Source organism: Schistocerca gregaria, chromosome 4, assembly GCF_023897955.1.
Source record: "Schistocerca gregaria isolate iqSchGreg1 chromosome 4, iqSchGreg1.2, whole genome shotgun sequence".
Taxonomy (NCBI): Eukaryota; Metazoa; Arthropoda; class Insecta; order Orthoptera; family Acrididae; genus Schistocerca; species Schistocerca gregaria.
The window spans coordinates 181,777,200-181,791,467 of record NC_064923.1 but is presented as its reverse complement, the minus strand read 5'-3'; positions in this window follow the sequence as shown (position 1 = coordinate 181,791,467).

Sequence of the window (14,268 nt, the reverse complement as noted above, 5' to 3'; positions counted from 1 at the left end):
ACGACCTGCCTCTCCGGTAGCTCAGGACAGATTGCATCTATTTCTTGCCAATTCACAAGTGGGAGTCAGGAGGGAAAATAGTGGAGATGAGGGATGAAGTTGAGGCAGTGAGGGGAAGTAGGGGAAGGGGGAGAAGTTGGGGTGATCATGTCAACAATGTGACATTGCTACATGTACGTCCTATAGAGAGAAGGTGAGATGACAATCCAGGAACAGCCATCATCTTTAATAAATTTGGTAACAATTCAGACTATGCTGCTTTCGTCTTTATTTCGCTGCTCATATCAGCTGAGATTCTTGGCCAATTTCACCCACTTACTTTAGTTGGAGCATTTAAAACAGATGAAAAAATCATAGGTGGTATATTCCTTACTGTGATGATGCTTAAACAGAAGATATTACCTTAATACCAGGCATTGTCCGGGTATATATTTATCCCAGTCCTCCGTTAGTCTGTCTCCTCCTTCCCCCTCCTACTGCCCATCTCCTGCTTGGCCAGCCCTCAATTCTCACTCTGCCCACACCTCCTCCACATTCAACTCTCTTTCCATCTCGTCCTGTCCCTCTTTCTGCCTTTTCCCCCTCCCCAATAAAATTCCATCCCACCCTCCTACTTATCTTTGTTTCTCTCTTCCTTTCCCCTCTCTGACGTTCTCATGCCCCCTTCCCCCCTCCCCCCATTACTTCTCCATGTTATCACTCCCTTCAGTATTTCTTTCGAGATCATGTATACTATGTGTAATAAGTTTGAGATCATTCCAGTGACTTTGAAGGATCTTTTTACACTTGATTTTGCCTTTATACACACATGTCAAATACATTTCACGTATATTTCAAATATTTAATGTGTATTTGTACACACAATTGGCCTGAATCTCTAGCGAATTTCCTCATGCAGTTCCATTTTCACGCAGCTCAACGTTTGTGACGTCATATCTCCTGAACTTTTTGACACCCAATGAAAGATTCTTGAAGGTATCTCTGGCGTCTACGCATATAACCTCTGTGAAAGGTGTTTCGAATAGAAGTAATAAACTGAAACCAAGCCCCAAACCCATCTGACAGGTGGTTGTTACTCCAACAGCTACCCTTTGCATACAGTAAGTGATGAGAGTACCAAGTCCAGTGGTTTTGGAGGGTATATAGAACCTACATACTGATCATCCACGATATTATGACCACCTACCTAATAGCCAAGCAAAGAGGCCTTGGTTGGTCGCTGGAGGGAGTTGGAACCATATGTACACACACAAGTCACCAAATTACCATAAATTCTTAGGACTGGGGTGCTGAGCTCTGACGCCACATTCAGTCACATCCCAGATGTGTTCAGTCGGGCTCAGATCTGGCAAGTTGGGGGAGGGGGGGGGGGCAGCACATCAATTAGAGCTTTCCACGGTGTTCCGCGAACCAATCCATCACACTCCTTCCTTTGTAACACGGCACATTGTCTTCTTGAAAAATGCCACTGGCATCGGGAAACGTGACTGTCATGAATAGGCGTACATGGTCTACAATCAGGGTGCGACTCATCTTAGCCATTAAGGTGCCTTGCACAAGCTCCACTGGACCCATGGATGCCTATGTGAATGTTTTCCAGAGCACAATGGAGCTGCGGCCAGCTTGTCTCCGCCCCACAGTAGAGATGTGAAGGAGCTTTTCTCCTGGAAGATGATAGACTCTCGCCCTTCCATCGGTATGATGAAGAAGTATCAGGATTCATCAGACCGTGCAACTTCCTACCACTACTCCTGCGTCAGTGCCGATGGTCATGTGGTCTAACAGAGTTCTAGTGAGGACAGTATATATCGTATGGAAGCAAAACGTGGTAGATATGCTAATCCCTTCATGAGGAATCGCTTTAGGCTGGAAAGAATGAGTTCATATTTTGGTCACTAACTGTAAATTTGGCATTGTGCAACCTTTATATCACATTATTGCATTCATGCTGTCTTTTGGCAGTCCGTAACGTGAATGAACATTACAGCAGTTAGTAAGAGCGACCGTGCACTGTTAGTGAAATTGGTTTATGTGAAAGACAGCAATTACAACGCTACATTTTTAGATGTTGTACATATAAAACTAAACAAAACCATTACATACAATTGACTCAGTGAGAAAAAATTATATATTTTGAAAGAAAGTAGCTTTGGAAACATAGAGATACGATTTTCAAATGTGCTTATGGAGTCATATTGACCCCAGTGATACTAGGAAGATTACAACAGTAGCTTATGCGAGAAACCCTAACAGAGGTACACAACTAACAGGAAAATAGTATTTTAATTGTTTCAGGTGTTTGGTATAACAACTGTTCAATATCATATTCATCGTTCTATTTTCATAACTGTTACATTTAAGAAACAAACAAACAATTTAAGTTGTTTTCATACCGATCACAGGTGTACTCAGTTCAAAAAAAAAAAAAATGTTCAAAAGGCTCTGAGCACTATTGGACTCAACTGCTGTGGTCATTAGTCCCCTAGAACTTAGAACTACTTAAACCTAAGTAACCATAGGACATCACACGCATCCATGCCCGAGGCAGGATTCGAACCTGCGACGGTAGCAGTCGCACGGTTCCGGACTACGCGCCTAGAACCGCAAGACCACCGCGGCCAGCGTACTCAGTTCAAAAATCTAGAAAAAGTTTTGATGTGTTGTAAATATAAAAATGAGCGAAACGTCATTGCATACAACTGTCACAGATGGAGAAAGTCATATATTTTAAAAATAATAGTTTTCAAAACAAGGGATATTTATATTTCCAATGTGCTTCGGGGGTTCATATTCACCCCATAGATACTAGGACGGTTAATAATCAATGGTATGGTATGCAGGACAGTCTCAGGTTGAATTTTAGGCAGACGTACACACTTTTTAATAGCAAATGCCGAGATTTTTCCCTATTCTGTTACCAGAAGACACACCGTAAACAGGTAAGACACGAATGCACAAGAACTAAGTTTACACATTTTATGTCGAGATGGTCCATATAACTTTCTTAGCTTACAAATTTTGGCTATGGGCAGGCCATACAATAGAAATAAAAATATGACTAAGGTTTGAATACAGAAAGTTTGTAATTTGTGCGTTCTACTAACGAGGTGAAAAGTGCTACAAAAACAGAAACATCATTTTTTTACAAGGACAAAATATTTATATCTCAGTAGAATAAAAAGAAAGAATGAGTTAAATGGGATGGAAAAACGTTTTAGCTAGCTAGTATATGCATTACTGTTGGTGATTAAGCTATTGATGTTCACTCAAGATCCATTGTCATTCAGCATCAAACTGAAAACTTCATGCGGTCCTCACGTGTTGCTGTCACCAGATAAGCCAAACTGAATGAGAATCACTAGGTAGGTCGCCAAGCTGGCCACACAGTTCGTCAGTAGTACCCAGTCAATACAGAAAAGTCCCGCTGCATTGTAATGGAGTCGACTCTGAGCCATCTGGCGTGCGAAACTCTGCAGTCTCTTGAAATGGCCACAGCTGCCAAGTGGCACCAGCAGCAGAAGCTTGTTGACCAACTGTTCTGTGCGGTTGGCCTCTTGGACGACCATGGCACAGCTGTAGACTATGCCGATCAGACGCCACGCTGACATTAACACAAACGTATAAAATCGAAGCACATTCTCCACTATAGATTCACCAAACCAGGGGGTTCCTATATGGAGAAAATTCACTGCTGCCATGTAAATGTTTATAACAATATTTAAAAAGGACGTCGTTACTTCTGTAAGGTTTTGTACACCGTATGCTGCACTGATATCTCTAGCCAAATCGTAAAGAACATAATGTACCTTCTGTAGCCCGTCGAGCTGAATACAGATATAGCATTTCAGCATCACTTTTGCAGGCGATGCCGCATTTCGTTTCACCTGTAGTAGTATTCTGTTCCTATGTGATAATTTATGTGAACTTGCTGCAGTTATCTCCTCATATATATGGGATATAGCACTTCTCGAATAAATGTTTACCGAGCGTGATATCATATAATCAAGCTCATCCTCTGTGGATACTTTTAGCACTTGGAGAAGGCTTGTATTCAGGTGTTGAAATCTTCTGCGCAGCATAATATTAAAGGTTACGAACTGTAGGATGACCATACTTCTTGAAACATAACAGAAATGCACAGCTGTTATGAAATAAGACAGACTACCATTTAAGTACCAAGTCAGCACGCACAAAAATGTTAAATAAATGTTCACTCCAATTACCCATCGACGCAAAATAGTGGCAACAGCAGTGTATTCCTTTTCAGTATTTTTATACAGGAACGCATCAACTGAGAAAAGTTTCCTGCCCATCTCGTCGACGTGCCTTTGCCTCAAAACTGCGCTACGTAGCATTGTTATAAATGTCGCAAGAATTAGAAGAACCAGATTGGAGACGTGTACATACTTTAGTATGCTTTTCATTTTATAGACATCCCGTGCCCATAGGCGTAATTCGTAAGATGTTGTAACAAGCAGCAATGAAGCCAATAAAATGTTGTACAGTTTCCCGATCGTGGACACTAAAGGCTTTCCATTCCTCTGTGCAATGGTGAGAGGAGCAATACCTAAAATGTAGCATAAAATTACAAAAAACCGAAGTTCTTCACAAGAATTCTTTTCGTCCATGTCAACAAACGTTCTTTGCAGCACACAACTGACGACAGAATAACGACTGATGGGTTTTAAAAGAATTACTAAGAATCAATGCTCCAATTACTTCCTTAGAAGGTATTGGACAAATTCATTTGAATACTGTCCAAAATTTATACGAAAGATGTATCCAACACTGATTATATGGTACTAAAATAATTCTGGTTAATAACCTACTGTAGCGCAGTTGTTAGCAAAACTCATTAGTCGAAAGAGCCAAGTTACAACAGCACAATGAATAAACTTTCTTTTAAGAGCCATTTTTTAAAATTTCAAACTCTATAGGCAGGAACATTGTTTTTATCTTACTTGGAGTTAAACTAAGCCGGCGTCCCTCAATCTGATTGTCCAAAAAGAGATAATATTCTTCTCTAAGAGATGTAGATGAAATAAATCATAAAAAATGAAACTTGCGCTGTATCAGTTATTTCACAGGACTTGTCAGGTGCTACTGATAAAGCTGAAAGCAATTTAAGATCTGCGATTTGCTTTCTGATTGCATTGGAAAATATTTGTACTGTTCAACCTTTCACTGTTGTAGCAGACAATGGTAACTTTTTCTGTTGCAAGAATATCAGCTTTGTTCATAAAATCCCAAAACAGATCAATGGATGCATTTATTAATCTACTTTTTAAGAGGGGAATAAAAAAATTAACTTGCACATTATCTTGGCAGGCAAAGTAAATTTTATTGAATGCTGTACTATACTTCAAAATACAAACGTACGTAACATCGATGTCCTTCCTTTCATATCAGCGTCACCCATGTCTGTTTAGCCTTAGCCAAATTTTTGGTTTGCTTTCTAACCAAAACACATTCAATATTGACGTTGTTCGATTGTTTTGATCCGTAATTAAGTAAAGAACTTTACTTTTCTTGAATCTAGTCAAGGTTTTCAACTACTTTCTTCCTTGCATTACCGACAGGATACTGAGCACAAAATGACTCATGTTTAGAAGTAAAATGTCTACAAATTTCATTTCCTATTATGAGGCAATTTTGTCTGGCAAATGACACAGGTTGGAAGGCCATGTAAGTTCTAAATAAACACAAAAAGTGGCAATCAAGCGTACTGCAAATTGCCGGTTTTCGTTTTCCGATTTTCTTTGTTTCTTTTTTTGTACGTATTTCAAACACGGCACCCAAACGGTGTTTCTGTTGTGTACTGCTTCATACACAACGGTAAGGTGAGGTGGGTTATAGAGTTGTGCAGCTGCTGTCGTCACAGGGAAGATGGTCAGGAGCAGAAATTATTATTGATCACATAAATACAGTAAATAGAAGTTTTATTTAACTTATAGCTTTCTGCAGACGCTGTGAAGTAGCTTTAGAAAAGTAGAAACAGCAATGAAATCCAGCTATTACAAGCCACAAATGGCCCATCGGGACCATCCGATCGCCGTGTCATCCTCAGATGAGGATGCGCATAGGAGGGGCGTTTGGTCAGCACACCACTCTCCCGGTCTTAACGATGGTTTTCTGTGACTGGAGCCGCTACTATTCGGTCGAGTAACACCTCATTTCGCGTCATGAGGCTGAGTGTATCCCGAAAAACGCGAACAGCACATGGCCGCCCGGATTGTCACCCATCCAAGTGCCGGCCACGCCAAACAGCGCTTAACTTCGATGATCTGACGGGAACCGGTGTATCCACTGCAGTATGGTCGTTGCCCCAGCTATTACAACATGAAAACTAAAGAGAGTCGTGCCATTTGAGGTTCCTGATCCTAACTCATGAGCAGACTGAAGACAGTCGAAGACTGTGACTGGGATTGGGCTGTGTAGCTGTCACAGGCCATCTTGTATTGCAGAGGCAGAGGCTCTCACAGTCGGAGCTGCCGGAGGCGTGGTAGCATGCAGACACAATTGGATCCGCCCGGTCGCCGCGCCACCGATATCGGGGTCTGTCGAAATCGTGCATTGCGGTTGCCAAGTCTGAGTCACCGGTTGGGGTGGCATCAATCTATCATACTACAGTTTCAGTTTGTACTAAAGCCATAAACACAAAATAATGACGATTTTTATACTGATGACACAAGAACCTGTAGGGTTTTCAGCTGGTTGGGAAATAAATAAATAAAAAGGGTAACTTTATGCTTCGAGTATGTACAGGGTGTTTTTAAATGAATATCAGGGTTGTAACTCTTTATAATATATTATTACACTAAACTTACAATTTGCACAGTTGCACAGCGCTCAATGTTTCCGCTGTAATCCGCTAGACAGCGGTAGTAACGAAGATGGCGACTAGTGTACAGAAAGCGTTTTGTGTTCTGCAGTTTTTAAAGACCGAATCTGTAGTTACTGTGCAACGTGCATTCCAGCTGAAGTTCGGTAGATATCCTCCAAGTGATAATAACGTTCATAGATGGTATCATCAGTTTGAAGATATCGGCTGCGTTTGTAAAGGGAAGAGCACAGGACGACCAAGGGTTAGTGAGGAGACTGTCGAGCGAGTAAGAGAGTCGTTCACTCGTAGCCCAAAGAAATCAGTCCGGAAGGCTAGTCGTGAGTTACAAGTTAACGTGTCGACTGTTTGGAAAGTTTTTAAAAAAACACGTACCACTATCTCCTTACCGTTTACAGTCATTACAGGCTCTAAAGCTCGCAGTCCATGGATTATGTACCAACTCCGCAAACGAAATGTTGTTTCATGACAATGTTGTCTTCAGTGATGAATCGACCTTTCATCTTAGTGGACATGTTAACACTCACAATGTGCGCATATGGGGCTCAGAAATTCATCAAGAGGTGATACAAATGCAGCGATATTTCCCTAAAGTGACTGTTTTTTGTGCCGTATCCCGGCAGAAAGTTTATGGGCCTTTCTTTTTTGGTGAAACTACTGTAACTGGCACTTCTTACCTTGATAGGCTAGAGCAATGGCTCTTCCCTCATGTGAAAGAAGATGAGCCAGAGAACTTCATTTTCCTGCAAGATAGTGCCCAGCTCACTGGCATAGCGAAGTATGCGAGTGGTTGAACTTCACAGTACCCAAATGCTGGATAGGCCGCAAGGGGCCTAATGACACGGCTTGCTTTGCGTGGCCTCCACGTTCACCCAACCTAACGCTATGAGATTTTTTCCTTTGGGGCTCTATAAAGGATCGGGTATACGTTCCTCCACTACCAGCAGCCCCCCCCCCCCCCCCCTTAACTAGGAAACCGGATTGAAGCAGCTGTAGCTACAATCACTGAAGACACACTTATCAACATTTGGGAAGAACTCGGCTATAGACTTATTGTGTGTCATGTGACAAATGGTGCTCACACTGAACATTTATAAGGTTCTTGGTAAAACTGTTTGAGTTGCTCTTTCATTTGCCACATCATTTCTAACTTTCAGTTTAATATAATAAATATTATAAAGCGTTAACACCCCGATATACGTTTATAAACACCCTCTGCTTTCATCGGCCTCAACGGATTTTCGAACGCGACTAGTACTAACCACATCATGATGAGATTGCGTGGCTCACTCAGTTGCTGCACAAATCGCGCTCGCCTTCCGCGCATGAAGAGAGATTGAAGTTTCGTGGTCCCTAACTCCCTAACTGCACAGTACTGCTGTAAGTGGAAGGAAAAGTGTCGCTGGTGTGGAGATAAAACGCTTCGGACAGAGATAGGTAGAGTTACCAGTCGCGGAGGTGCCGATTTCAACTACAGCACTGGTGTTTCCTGCAGGGACACTCGCTCGGTAGTAGTGCATTGTACGTAGAACACGATGCAAAGACACGACTAGTGATACGTATTGGTATTTTATCTTCATCAAAATATCCTTGCGCGCCGCAAGTGATATTTTGGAGATGATCCACACTTAAGGGACCAAAGAGCTGGATGTGACTCACGCGTCATAGTTTCCCGACCTCTGGTGCAGTGTAAAACACAGCACCCAAGTCACCAGACAGGAGGAATCGAATCCATGTGGCAGATTAACGACCACGACTGGGCCACCAGCAAGCCATAGTGTGGCTTTAGGTGGTTTCCCAATCTTGTTTAAGCAAATGCTGGGTTTGTTCCCATTTCCCATGTCAGAACATACGTTGCACAAACACTGTGCGATCACAAACAGAACGAAATTTATATCCTTTAGAGAGGAGGTGCACAGGTGCACACGACTTCCCTCCCTAAGATATAGAGGACTGCGTCAACAGGATGTATAGACGCCAATTAAAATTAAGTAAAAATTGTCATTACCTGAGAACAGTGGAGCCCTTTACTATACATTGTGAAAGAAGAATTAAACAACGATTTTCATTAGTACTCGGTGACTGTAATTAAAATTCATCTACTCCCTGAGGTGCCGGCCGGGGTGGCTGACCGATGCTAGGCGCTACAGTCTGGAACTGCGCAACCGCTACGGTCGCAGGTTCGAATCTTGCCTCGGGCATGGATGTGTGTGATGTCAGGTTAGTTAGGGTTAAGTAGTTCTAAATTCTAGGGGACTGATGACCTTAGAAGTTAAGTCCCATAGTGCTCAGAGCCAGCCATTACTCCCTGGGGTACAGCGTTGGTGATAATTATCGTCTGGTAGCGAAACTCGGTAGGTATCCCAATGTGTTGTTGTGGTATACACTTACGCTGAAAAAAAAGTTCCAGTTTCGGTCACCAGGTTAAAATTTGGCCCAGTGAGTGGAAGAAAGACGTACAGGATTGTAAAGACGTACAGAATGTAGTGGATTAGAAACGACTACTTGCGCAGAAAAGATAAAACAACTGAGAAACGCATCCTCCCGATTTTATTAACTGCAGCAACACAGTTTATTTAATGTGAGTAGGAGAGATGCCAATGATATGCTACAACCGTAAAACGACGTGGTCAACGTTCTGGTGGAAATTGAGCAATGTGTTCCGATATATCGAACTTGAGATCAGGTAGGGACAGAATGTGTCGCTGGTAAAAGCTTTCTTTTACTTTTCCGCAGCCAAAAGTCACATGGATTCGTATCAGGTGATTTTGCGGGCCATGATTGCGGAAAACCACGAGAGATAACACGTTTGTGGAAGGTTGCATTTAACTGAGCTTCCACTGGACGAACTATTTGAGGTGTTGTCCGATCTTGCATGAAAACTCTGGTCTCCACTCACATGGTCTCTTCTGAAGCACTAATCACATGTCGAACAAGTAGGTCCCCGTAATGTGCAGAAGTCATGGCACACCAGAGAGGTCGGCTGTGTGTACTCCTTTCAAAAAAAGACAATCCGAGGGCAAAGGTGTGTTTGAACACATAGCAAACAGTTACATACGACGAGTGCAATGACTCTTCATGCAAAACACGCTGCTTAACAGTTCCCCAAATTTGACAGTTCTGTGTATGTCATCAACTTCGATTCATACAAGAAACCGAAGAGCACATTCACAGCGTTGTTGCGAATCATGAAGTTTCAGTTACTGCACCGTCTGGATCTTATACGGGTACTCGAGCAAAACAGTCGACAAAACGTTCTGTAGTGCTGTTGACCGCGTGATGGACGATTCTCGTGACACTGCACGATTACTAGCACTACTGAAACGTCCCATTAGAAGAATTATACAAGACTGTGCGTAAACTGACACACAATATTTTTAGCGCAACGCAATCTGACTTTCAATAATCCCTACAAGAGAATGGCCCTGACTAACATTAACCTATATGTTTCACAAATCACTTACCTTACAAAAATCTTCGTTACTCGAACTACTGCAATACAGCGAGCGCCACTACTGCCAGCTAACTAAAAGATTCAAACTACGGAAGTCACTAACTACTGATAAGCACAGTTAGCAAATGAATTTACCTTAATAGTCATTATATATATATATATATATATATATATATATATATATATATATATATATATATATATATACACTCCTGGAAATTGAAATAAGAACACCGCGAATTCATTTTCCCAGGAAGGGGAAACTTTATTGACACATTCCTGGGGTCAGATACATCACATGATCACACTGACAGAACTACAGGCACATAGACACAGGCAACAGAGCATGCACAATGTCGGTACTAGTACAGTGTATATCCACCTTTCGCAGCAATGCAGGCCGCTATTCTCCCATGGAGACGATCGTAGAGATGCTAGATGTAGTCCTGTGGAACGGCTTGCCATGCCATTTCCACCTGGCGCCTCAGTTGGACCAGCGTTCGTGCTGGACGTGCAGACCGCGTGAGACGACGTTTCATCCAGTCCCAAACATGCTCAATAGGAAACAGATCCGGAGATCTTGCTGGCCAGGGTAGTTGACTTACACCTTCTAGAGCACGTTGGGTGGCACGGGATACATGCGGACGTGCATTGTCCTGTTGGAACAGCAAGTTCCCTTGCCGGTCTAGGAATGGTAGAACGATGGGTTCGATGACGGTTTGGATGTACCGTGCACTATTCAGTGTCCCCTCGACGATCACCAGAGGTGTACGGCCAGTGTAGGAGATCGCTCCCCACACCATGATGCCGGGTGTTGGCCCTGTGTGCCTCGTTCGTATGCAGTCCTGATTGTGGCGCTCACCTGCACAGCGCCAAACACGCATACGACCATCATTGGCACCAAGGCAGAAGCGACTCTCATCGCTGAAGACGACACGTCTCCATTCGTCCCTCCATTCACGCCTGTCGCGACACCACTGGAGGCGGGCTGCACGATGTTGGGGCGTGAGCGGAAGACTGCCTAACGGTGTGCGGGACCGTAGCCCAGCTTCATGGAGACGGTTGCGAATGGTCCTCGCCGATACCCCAGGAGCAACAGTGTCCCTAATTTGCTGGGAAGTGGCGGTGCGGTCCCCTACGGCACTGCGTAGGATCCTACGGTCTTGGCGTGCATTTGTGCGTCGCTGCGGTCCGGTCCCAGGTTGACGGGCACATGCATCTTCCGCCGACCACTGGCGACAACATCGATGTACTGTGGAGACCTCACGCCCCACGTGTTGAGCAATTCGGCGGTACGTCCACCCGGCCTCCCGCATGCCCACTATACGCCCTCGCTCAAAGTCCGTCAACTGCACATACGGTTCACGTCCACGCTGTCGCGGCATGCTACCAGTGTTAAAGACTGCGATGGAGCTCCGTATGCCACGGCAAACTGGCTGACAGTGACGGCGGCGGTGCACAAATGCTGCGCAGCTAGCGCCATTCGACGGCCAACACCGCGGTTCCTGGTGTGTCCGCTGTGCCGTGCGTGTGATCATTGCTTGTACAGCCCTCTCACAGTGTCCGGAGCAAGTATGGTGGGTCTGACACACCGGTGTCAATGTGTTCTTTTTCCATTTCCAGGAGTATATATATATCAGCTCATGACACCAATTCTTACAAATTTCAAAACCCCGCCACCTCTCCCCACGTCCACCACTGCTGGCGGCTCACCTCCAACTGCGCAACACTACGCGCTGTTAGCATCCAGCTGCCGCTGCCCAACACTACAATGGCAGACAACAATGCAAACCAGTCACAGACTGCACACGGCACAGCCAGTGATTTTCATACAGAACGCTATGTGGCGGCGGCGTTACCAATAAAAAAACCTAAACAGTCTACTTACACTACCTGTGGCATGTGCTGCATGGTCAGTTACAGCAACAGTAGCCTCGTCAACAACTTCCAGCAGGATACAAGGCTTTCCTCTTCCAGAAGCCACACGAAGCTCCAGTGTGTTTTTGAATATCATTATCATCTTCTTTAAACCATTGAATGACATCGGGCCTCTACACAGACCTTTCAGTCGGCGATACTCTTTCAGTGCATCTTTGTAATAATTGCTGCCATTCACATAAAACAGTTTCATTAACCATCAGGTTACCTTCCATTCGGAAAGTGGGTGCACTCAGCGGCTGTTCTGTGACTTATAAATTATAGAGTGTAGCAATCAGTCGTCCTTTTTTTATTTTACTGGCAAATCCAGATTTCGGTTAGTAGTTAGTTATTCTTAATGCACTATTTTCTATTCTCAATTCATGTAAGTATTTGGACAGAATATGCCACAATATTCCTAAGGAGGACATCCAACAACTCCATCAATCAATACCAGGCCGAGTAACAGCTTGCAAGCTTGCGTAAGGGCCAAAGGTTCACTAACACATTATTGAGCTGGTCAATTTGTGAAGCTCTTTCTCTATAGAAAATCGTCCAAATTCTGTGAAATTGTAATTACTTAGTTACCTGTACTTGTATAAGTTCATCACATCTGTAAATTTCCATTGCATTCGGATAATTCCTTGGAGTTGTATCCATTTTTTTTTTCTCAGAGTACGTCTTTCGTTCTGATCTCAAGTTTGAGTTTGGGTTTTCTCTTTCATATCAGATTTTTGTACCAATTTTTTTCTAAAGCTTTAACTTTTTTTAAATAGAGACTTTTCGTAATTGCAATAAAAATAAATTACTTATTTTGTAAGCTCGTGTAAAATCACTGCACACTGAATTAGACAGACAGTGGTATACGTACACTTACAATAGCACTAATTATTTTAAAAACAGAGCACATGTATGGCAATTTGATTGCCCTTCACTGATTTCGCTGCATCAAGTTTTTTTGACATGGAGCAAAACTTCTCTTCCTTAATTATCTTCCTTCACCAGTGCCATCTCTCTTTAGCCTTAACGGTAGTCTGCTATCATGTTTTCATTCCATCTTGGGGTATCTCTTGTCCATCTGCCTGATATCCTAATAGAACCTCTCCCCTCGTTTTCCAAGGACAGTGTTTTGTTTCCGTTTTGACTCAAGTAATTCTGTGATATATTCAATGCAAGTCACGAGTTGAATCTTTCAGTTCGCTGTAACTTAATAACTATGGTGAGGAATCTTCATCCGGGCTGTAACCATCCCCATCATCGCATACATTTTCTGAACTGCTCTCCTGTTGTCGTTCTTCAAACGGTAGACAGTACTGGAATAGGGAGAATCTCACTGCAGAGCCTGACTGGTCGTAAGCCCGATGAATTGCCCTTTAACTTTTAACCATATAAAACTAATAATGATATACGCGAGTTTGAGGCTTCCTGCAAAACATGGGAATTTCAAAAGACACTAATTTCCTCTTTCCGTTTTACCAGTTTCAGTCTCTCAACACATGTAGTGCACAACTCATGCTCTGCCCAGCTTTTGTCTTGATCAGCAAGCCTCGTACCAATGTATACATGGTAGACATTTTTCACGAAACTATTAATGTCTAGTCTTTGTCCAGCAATTACGTAGTTACCACAAAAATAAAAGAATACGTTTCGGTTATTCAAGCACTTGGAGAGATTCATTTATAAGAAAGTGCAAAACGTCATTCAGCAGCACAAATATAACCGCAAAGCACAAAAACATGTTAACAATGAATTAAGACCACCCACATAAACACCATATGAGTGTCACAAGGTTAGCCAACTAATCCATCTAACTAAAATAAGATTTCTCTCTCTTGCAATAAAATTTCCTTTTGTGGAACGAAAATTTAAATGAAAAATGAATTTACTGGATTAATAACAGTGTCATCGGTAGACCTCGCAGTTTTATACTTGCTTCCTAAACTTTAATTCCTTTCCTAAAAATCTCCTGTGCGACAGTCACAGTACTCTCTGTGTATACATTAAGCAGTATTTGGAATAGGCTACATCGCTATCTAATTGCGTTCGCAACTACTTC